At 32.0% G+C, this 7783-nt stretch overlaps 1 pseudogene; it reads left to right on the forward strand.

The window, feature by feature from the left end:
• Window positions 1-225: 225 nt before the first annotated feature.
• Window positions 226-7093, forward strand: LOC145571342 (NDR1/HIN1-like protein 3; annotated as a pseudogene).
• Window positions 7094-7783: the final 690 nt, after the last annotated feature.

The following is a 7783-nucleotide window of genomic DNA, read 5'->3' on the forward strand; positions in this document are numbered from 1 at the left end:
TAACGGTCCTGCAAAACTAAAACGACAATAACGCGTAAAACCATTATAAATTTAATCACGCCTCCGTTACTCGTATTTGTTAACCGTGTAACCTAAACACTTCCAATTTTCTTCACTTTCACCTTTTTAATTTCAATCTATCCATTCTCCATTTGACGGCTCAACGTCCACCCATTCCACTCCCTCAAATTCCCCTATAAATACACACACCCCCTCTCATCACCACTCCACCCAATTCCAATTCATTTTATTCCCATCAACACCACAAAAAAACACACATCAATAACTTCGATACCAATCCTAGGGTGTACCCGTGCTAATAAACAATGTCGTACCAAAAACAACCCGAACTTAACGGGGCATACTACGGCCCCTCAATCCCACCCCCGCCTCGCTCCTACAATCGACCAGGTAAGCGAGGCGGCCGAAGCTGCGGAGGCTGCTGCTGTCTCTTCGACTGCCTCTGCGGTTGCGTCATGAGTTGCATCTGGTCCATCCTCTGCACCATTGAGAACACTAATCTTGTTCTTGTGCATGTGCTTAAATTAGCTTATCTAACTTGTGCGTATATCCCCTCAAAAAAAAAAAAAAATGTGTGTATATAGACTGCCACAGGCCCACAAGTCCACAACCCACAAGTGTATAATTATTAAACCTAGTACAAAATGTTCAAATACATTAATAAGTGGGCAATATGTCATGGCAAAAGATAATGTACAAATAACGTTCAGGCTCACAATTTTTTTTTTAATAAGTATGAAAAAAAATAATACCTCCGTTTTTTATTAGTTGACACGTTTTGACTTTAGCACTATTCACATACCTCCCTTAAAATATAGTCAAGTGAGATGTTAGATTTGTCACAATATATATTTTCCAAATATTAATTTTTTATAATTTTTGCTTATCACTAATTAAAGATATAAATTATTGAATTTGTACATTGACAAACGTGACTAAAGACACGTGTCAACTAAAAAGAAATGGAGAAAGTAAAAAACATCACGACACCCTTCTTTATGAGGGGAAGTTTAAATGTGCTAGAGGTGAGAATTATACTTAAGGGTTTTGCTATACATAGCCCTTAGGGCTATGCATAAGAATCAACAATTTCATATCATTAATTCTATTTTTCTTGTTCCAATGGAATCTTATAGTATTATTAATTTAAGTTGTTATTAATTTAATGTAATATTGTTTATGGGATAAGTTATTATCAAAATGCATTTATTAACCCATTAAAGCTTTTTTTTTTTATTTTTTTTCCTTTCAGGATTAAACTTTTGTATTTTATTTAATTAGTTAAGCACTAACAATCTAACATCATACCAATAGAAAATTATATATACTGTAAAAAAGAAAAAAAATTAGTAGTATTAAAATCCTAAATAAACACGGTGCAAGTCAATCTTTTACCCACATTCTTCCAAGAAACAACATATAGCAACCAAACCATCTATTAGATAATACTATGTGGACAAACTGCAATATATTAGTGTGCTGCTAAGATATTTATTTTTTAAAAAAAAATTGTTTATACGCCTGATTTGGTTTATTAGAAGATAAACTTAGTTATTATCATCCTTTTCAAGCTTTTAATTTGTTTTTACGTACTCCCATGTCCCATCCAACAAAACTATGGAGTACTATTTCCATGCCTAGCCAATCTTCATTGGTTCAAAATATTTCATTCATACATATCAAATAAAGGTATTTTACTAGAAGTGCCACATACGATCTCGCATATCTTCGGCACCCAAACAACCAGTTGAATCCATCTTAAGATAGATTGGACTGGAGAGAAGATGATGATATTGAACTTTTTTTTTTTTTTTTGAAAAAAAACATTTTCATGGTAATCAAGTGTGTAGGTAAGAAAACTAGAAAAGTATTAATTACATTTTAGGGATGGATTAATTTTGGATTAATAATATTATAAGATTCCATTGGAACAAGAAAAATAGAATTAATGATATGAAATTGTTGATTCTTATGCATAGCCCTTAGGGCTATGTATAGCAAAACCCGTTACTTAATGCTACTTGATTTGCCTCTTAGTAGAGAAGATGAATGCTCTAACTTTCAAAAGGTTGAGAATATTATGAATGCATGCATCGAAATTGATGACTGAGAGGTTGTCGCCTTTAATTTGGATGTTGAAGCCCACAATACTCTAATGTTTTTTAAGATAAATCTGTTCATACCAATTGATTGTTGGTGTAGTGGTGATTGGGATTACACTTGATAGGGAGGACTCGTGTTCGATCCCCTGCAACAATAATCGAAAGGGGATTGGAACCTAACCACCCAGAACTGATCCCCAAATCCGAATTAGCCCAAAGGGTGAATCGGGTGGAACACAAAAAAAAAAAAAAAAAAAAAAAAAAAAAAAAAGAAAAGACAATTCAGTTCAGTTCAGCTCCGCTCCTGGAAAAACATTAGCAAACCCTTCTCACGAGGGGAATTCCTAATACATCTTAATCCCTAAAATTGGAGTGTAACTCTCATACTGTAATAATTTGTACTCCAATTTTAGGAATGATCTATTGACCCCATATAATTCTTAAAGCTATATATATAAGGAGTTTGAAAATATTACGGAGTATGTGTAAAAAAAAAAAAAAAAATTACGGAGTACTCCCTCCGTCCCTAAATTACATTCCTGTTTGTAAAATTACACGGGAATTAAGGAGGAAAGAATAAGACAAATAACAATAATGAAATATTTCAATGGGAAATACAAAACATTAAATGATGTAATAAAACAAAGATAGATTAATGATTAATGATGCCATGTCATTATTCCTTTGCAAAAAAAAAAAAAAAAAAAAAAAAGAACCAATAACATGCTTCTAATTGAAAATTAAGAACCAATCATATTCATTAGATTAGTTATGGGAGTACAATCTTGAGAAAAATGATGGAGAGAGAAAATAAGAGTGAGAATAGGATAATAAGAGTGAGAAAGCATTAAATATACAATAGAAAAAAAGAGTTGATTTGAGATATTTGAAAAAAAAAAAACTTACTTAAAATGAAAAGAAGGAATGTAATTTTAGAATATTCAAAATAGAAACCAGGAATGTAATTTAGGGACGAAGAGAGTAATATTTAAGCTAAATTATACTCGTACTTCGTATATTTTATACAACAGACTTATAAAATAAATATAGTCAATGAAGATTTTGAATATTTCAATAAACGTTAGGAAGGCCAAAAGACAATTGTCCATCTACTCCGTATAGAGTAGAGCAAGGGAGCAAAACTTTCAAAATAATCTCGGGACTTTGGTTTTTCAACTGATCAGCATTGGAAACTGTTAAGAATTAGAGAATCACTTTAATGCTAATGGCTCTTGAGTAACTATCTTATATCTACGCTTACTAGTACAAGGCGTTCACTAAAGCTTAAGTTTAGTTACATTTCACAATTGATATCATAAAAATTTGGAATATATTTAAAATTTCTATTATAAGGTACACTCTCTTTGATCTTATTCTTCGTTGAATACTTGTACGTTGTTTGATTTTGTTTATCTATAATCTGTATATCTTTCTTATTATTCCGTCATACATATCTAACAAATAAGGAATTATTTGATGTGCTTTAAGTTGTTGGAAATGATCTGAAGGACTATACAAAAACTTTTAATGTTACTTGTTGATATTATGAAATTCGGAGTATTTGTTTGGTTGAACTAGATACATTATTAAGTTGGATCTTCCGAGTATGAAATTCGGATCTATGCTATAGTTGTGTGCCTTAATGTTTTACATTCTTCCTCGAGTATTCGAGTAATAATATATAGTGGTAATATTGTAACAGGACAGTGGTAATTTTGCAAAATGTTACTTGATTTTGTAGTACAAAAAAAAAACTCATTTACCTTATTATATCTACTGTCTATGGTCGATTTTTAGTCACCCTAGAACAATTATTAGTACAAATGTACAATACGGAGTAATAATTTGCCTTGTTAATTCCTTGTGCTTAATATGACTCCTTGTTGATTTAGCAAATTGTAAACAATTCATTGAAGGTTACATTTTATTCTTTCTACATTATGCTGTATTTTTCTATCTTGTTGGCTTAATTTCAGGATCAGGAAGAGTACTGCCAAGTGATGAATCATCGAAGAACAGACTGTCGTAAACTTGTTATCAAATCGTTTGATCAAGATAAAACATTGGATAGAATTAGTGGATTACCTGATCAAGTACTCTGTCACATCCTTTCATTTCTTCCTACAAAGTGTGCAGTTGGTACGAGCATTCACATCCTTTCATTTCTTCCTACAAAGTGTGCAGTTGGTACGAGCATATTATCAACTCGATGGAAGTATCTTTTCCGGTTAACCACCAATCTTTATTTCGAAGACTCAACTGCAATAACTAATAATGCAATAACTGAAGAGGAACGAAAAGCTCGAAAAGAAAGCTTTTAAGAAGTTTGTATACCTTGTCTTGGCATTGCACCAAAAATCACCTATAGAAAAATTCGGTTTGAAGTGTCATCAGAACACCTATGAAAGTTCAGACCTCGACGTATGGATCAGTGCTGCTATACTGAAGGAAGTTCAACATCTCTACCTTAACCTTAAACATGTACACTTTAAAAGAGAGTTTTAACTTTTCTGGCAACGAGAGAGAGTTCGTTTTACTGGAGTATCTACTTAAAAATGCCATAGAATTGAAATCATTGGTCTTGTACAAAAATTGCAACATGGAGATGGAGGTAGAACTATGGATGGCCAAGAAATTGTTGAGGCTACCAAGGACTTCAGATCACTGTCGTGTTGAACTAATTTAGAATATAATCCTGTCTTTCAATTTGTTATGATTTGAACACATTGTCAGACATTCCTATCCCTAGTCTTTAGAGATGACACGCCTAATTTTAATCATGTATCTTTCATTTCAAATTTCATGTGTCCCTAGGACGGCTTATAAAAAGATTAAAAGAAATAGTCAAGAATTATTAACAATATAAGACCAATAGATGTGTGATTTTGACGTAAATTCTCAAACTAGTACTACTTTAGGAACTATTGATATTTAGTGTTTATAATTTTATATGCAGTAGTAAGGGTTGTCGTATATGTCATAATTGAAAAAAGAAAGTTAGAAAGATAATTCGTGGCAAATAGGGCCATTGATTATTGTGTATAGCATCAAAACTTCACTAGAAACTCACTACATTTATATGGGCGTTTCAGCAAACAAGGGGATGCACCATCAATTACATAATACTAAAGGCGAATCTGACATGACACTTGTCATGTTCTGATTAAAAATTTTCCCGCCACTTTTTTCTTTCCCTTTTTATTTTTTCTTTTTGTACAAAATCTTCATTAATATCAATTTATATAACCTATAATATTTAACCTTCAATTTGGCAATTATATTCGAAATGTATTCTATATGCATATTTTTTATAATTTTTATAATAGGTATTTTTCTATAATAAACAAACATATAAGGTAATATATTAAATTAGAATAATGTACTAATCCCGTACTTCGTATCATTCTACAATGTATTTTTTTCCTTGAAAGTTTTTTTTTTGCTCCAAGCAGGATTAGACACTTTAGCTTTTACTATAAATTTTTTGATTTATTTATAGTTATAACACTACAATTCAATAACTATAAACATAAATATAAAACAAAAATTAAAAAACCTTGATTATTAATTGTCGTAAAAGTTAAGTCAATTAAATTTGTATAAAACATTTTTCCGGTTATAGTATGCTATAAAATATTGTGCCGGTCAAAACATGCCAGCAAAATAGGGAAATACGGGGTATATAATTACATTGCACGGGTTATAATTAACATAAATTTTATTCTCATATAAACAGTATAACCATTAAATTTGAGTGTTTTTTTTTAATGTTTATTAATCAATAACTTTTGATAACAATATAATATTAATTCAAGTTATTTTTTTTTGAAAAGAAATTCAAGTATTTGTTTTAATTTTTTTTTATATATAAATATATTTATGTTATATTAACATTGTAATTCATAATTTGATTAAGTAAAACCGTGCATTGCACGGGACCTTAAACTAGTATATTCATATATGCAAAGAAGTAGCCCACTTGCCAATTATGTTTACTAATGTAATTTGTAATTAGAAATTATTAAGCAAGAAATGCACCCCATTATCTCAATCTAGTTGACATTCTCATTCAAAATTATTCCCTAAACTTATATATAATTTCACTAATCCAATGAATTGCACACATATAACTAACCTCTTAATTGCACCCCTTTGTACTCTTCCCAAATTCTATGCCCCTTCATAATTTGCCAAACATTCTATTATAACATCATCATTTCCAAAACATCTAATTAATCACTTAATTAATTAGCCCCGAAACGAATAGCTAATGCATCCCTTTAACCCAGCACACCCCTTAATTCCAACCGGGAGGCAGTCATGTTGTTGTGGTCTAGGGGCTTGTTGCTCGTGTAATTGCCTTTGTCATTGCCAAGCCGGGTGCATTTGCAAGGTCATGCTCTTTCTCACCTTCTCTAGCGGCTTATTCGCTATACTCACGTTACTCTTCAGGCAGGTCTGGCTACCTCAAGCGGTTAAATTTGATGCAACCAATGCCTCCCTTACCGCCTTCAATCTCACCAACAACTACCGCGTGCTCAACTACAACCTTGCCGTGAACTTCACTGTTCGAAACCCCGATAATAACATAGAGGTATACTACAATGCAATTGAAGGAAGTGCCTTTTATGAAGGCCAAAGGTTGAGTACTACAAAAGGCCCTACTTTTTATCAAGGGAAAAAGAGTAGCAAGGATTATGGTCCTTTATTTTTTAAGGGGCAGAAAGTTATGGTACTTGGGAGTGAAGATAGGTCTAATTATGAAAAGCAAAGTAAAATTGGGGCTTATGAGATTAAGGTTAAGTTGTACTTAAAGACAGTTGTACTTAAAGACCAAGTTTAAGTTATTTGGGTTTATAAAGACTTGGACTTGGAAGCCTAAAATTAATTGTGATTTGTTGGTTCCTTTTGAAGGAACATCTTCTAAGAAATTTAAGAGGACCAAGTGTCGTGTTAGTATGATTGGATAGCCGAGTATTTGTAATATATATATTGCTTTAAGTTTAATACTAGTGTGTGGTTTAGGCATTGCCCGGAATGTTAATTCAAGTACTTTCTTTTTACGTAGTATAAAGGGTTTGAATTTTATAAAAATAGACCTAAAAGTTTATGACCCGCAAAGTGAATACTTTTGCTTGTTGTATTTGACAAATTTTTTATTCTATTTTAATGTACGTACTAGGGCAACTAATGTGCGTTATACCTAGAGGGATTTTTTTTTTATTTTTTTTATTGTGTTCCACTCGATGCACCTTTGGTGATTAGGCTTCATTTCCCTCCCAATTGTTGTTACAGAGGACTAAACGCGCTATCCTGTCTAAGAAGTGCAACTCCAATCACCACCGCACCAATAGCCAGTTGGTGGGAATTGTATATTGTCCTTTGCCTTTGCCAGATTAGCGGATAGTCATATGGATAGTTTGTAACAACATTAGTGGATAGAGTCATATGGATTGTTTTAATTTCCAGCCTAATGAGCTCAGGATCATGATATATCCAGCCCAGCTTCGAAGATATTAAATACCAACTATCACATTTAGCTTGAATTGGAGAACAAAACATTCCAATAGAATTACAACTTAAACCATTATAATTGTACATATAGCCATATAGGAAATTTATTTTCCACTCCAGTTTCAACCTAAAGAAAATTCTTTACG

Source organism: Chenopodium album, chromosome 12 (assembly GCF_948465745.1).
Source record: "Chenopodium album chromosome 12, dcCheAlbu1.1, whole genome shotgun sequence".
Classification (NCBI taxonomy): domain Eukaryota; kingdom Viridiplantae; phylum Streptophyta; class Magnoliopsida; order Caryophyllales; family Amaranthaceae; genus Chenopodium; species Chenopodium album.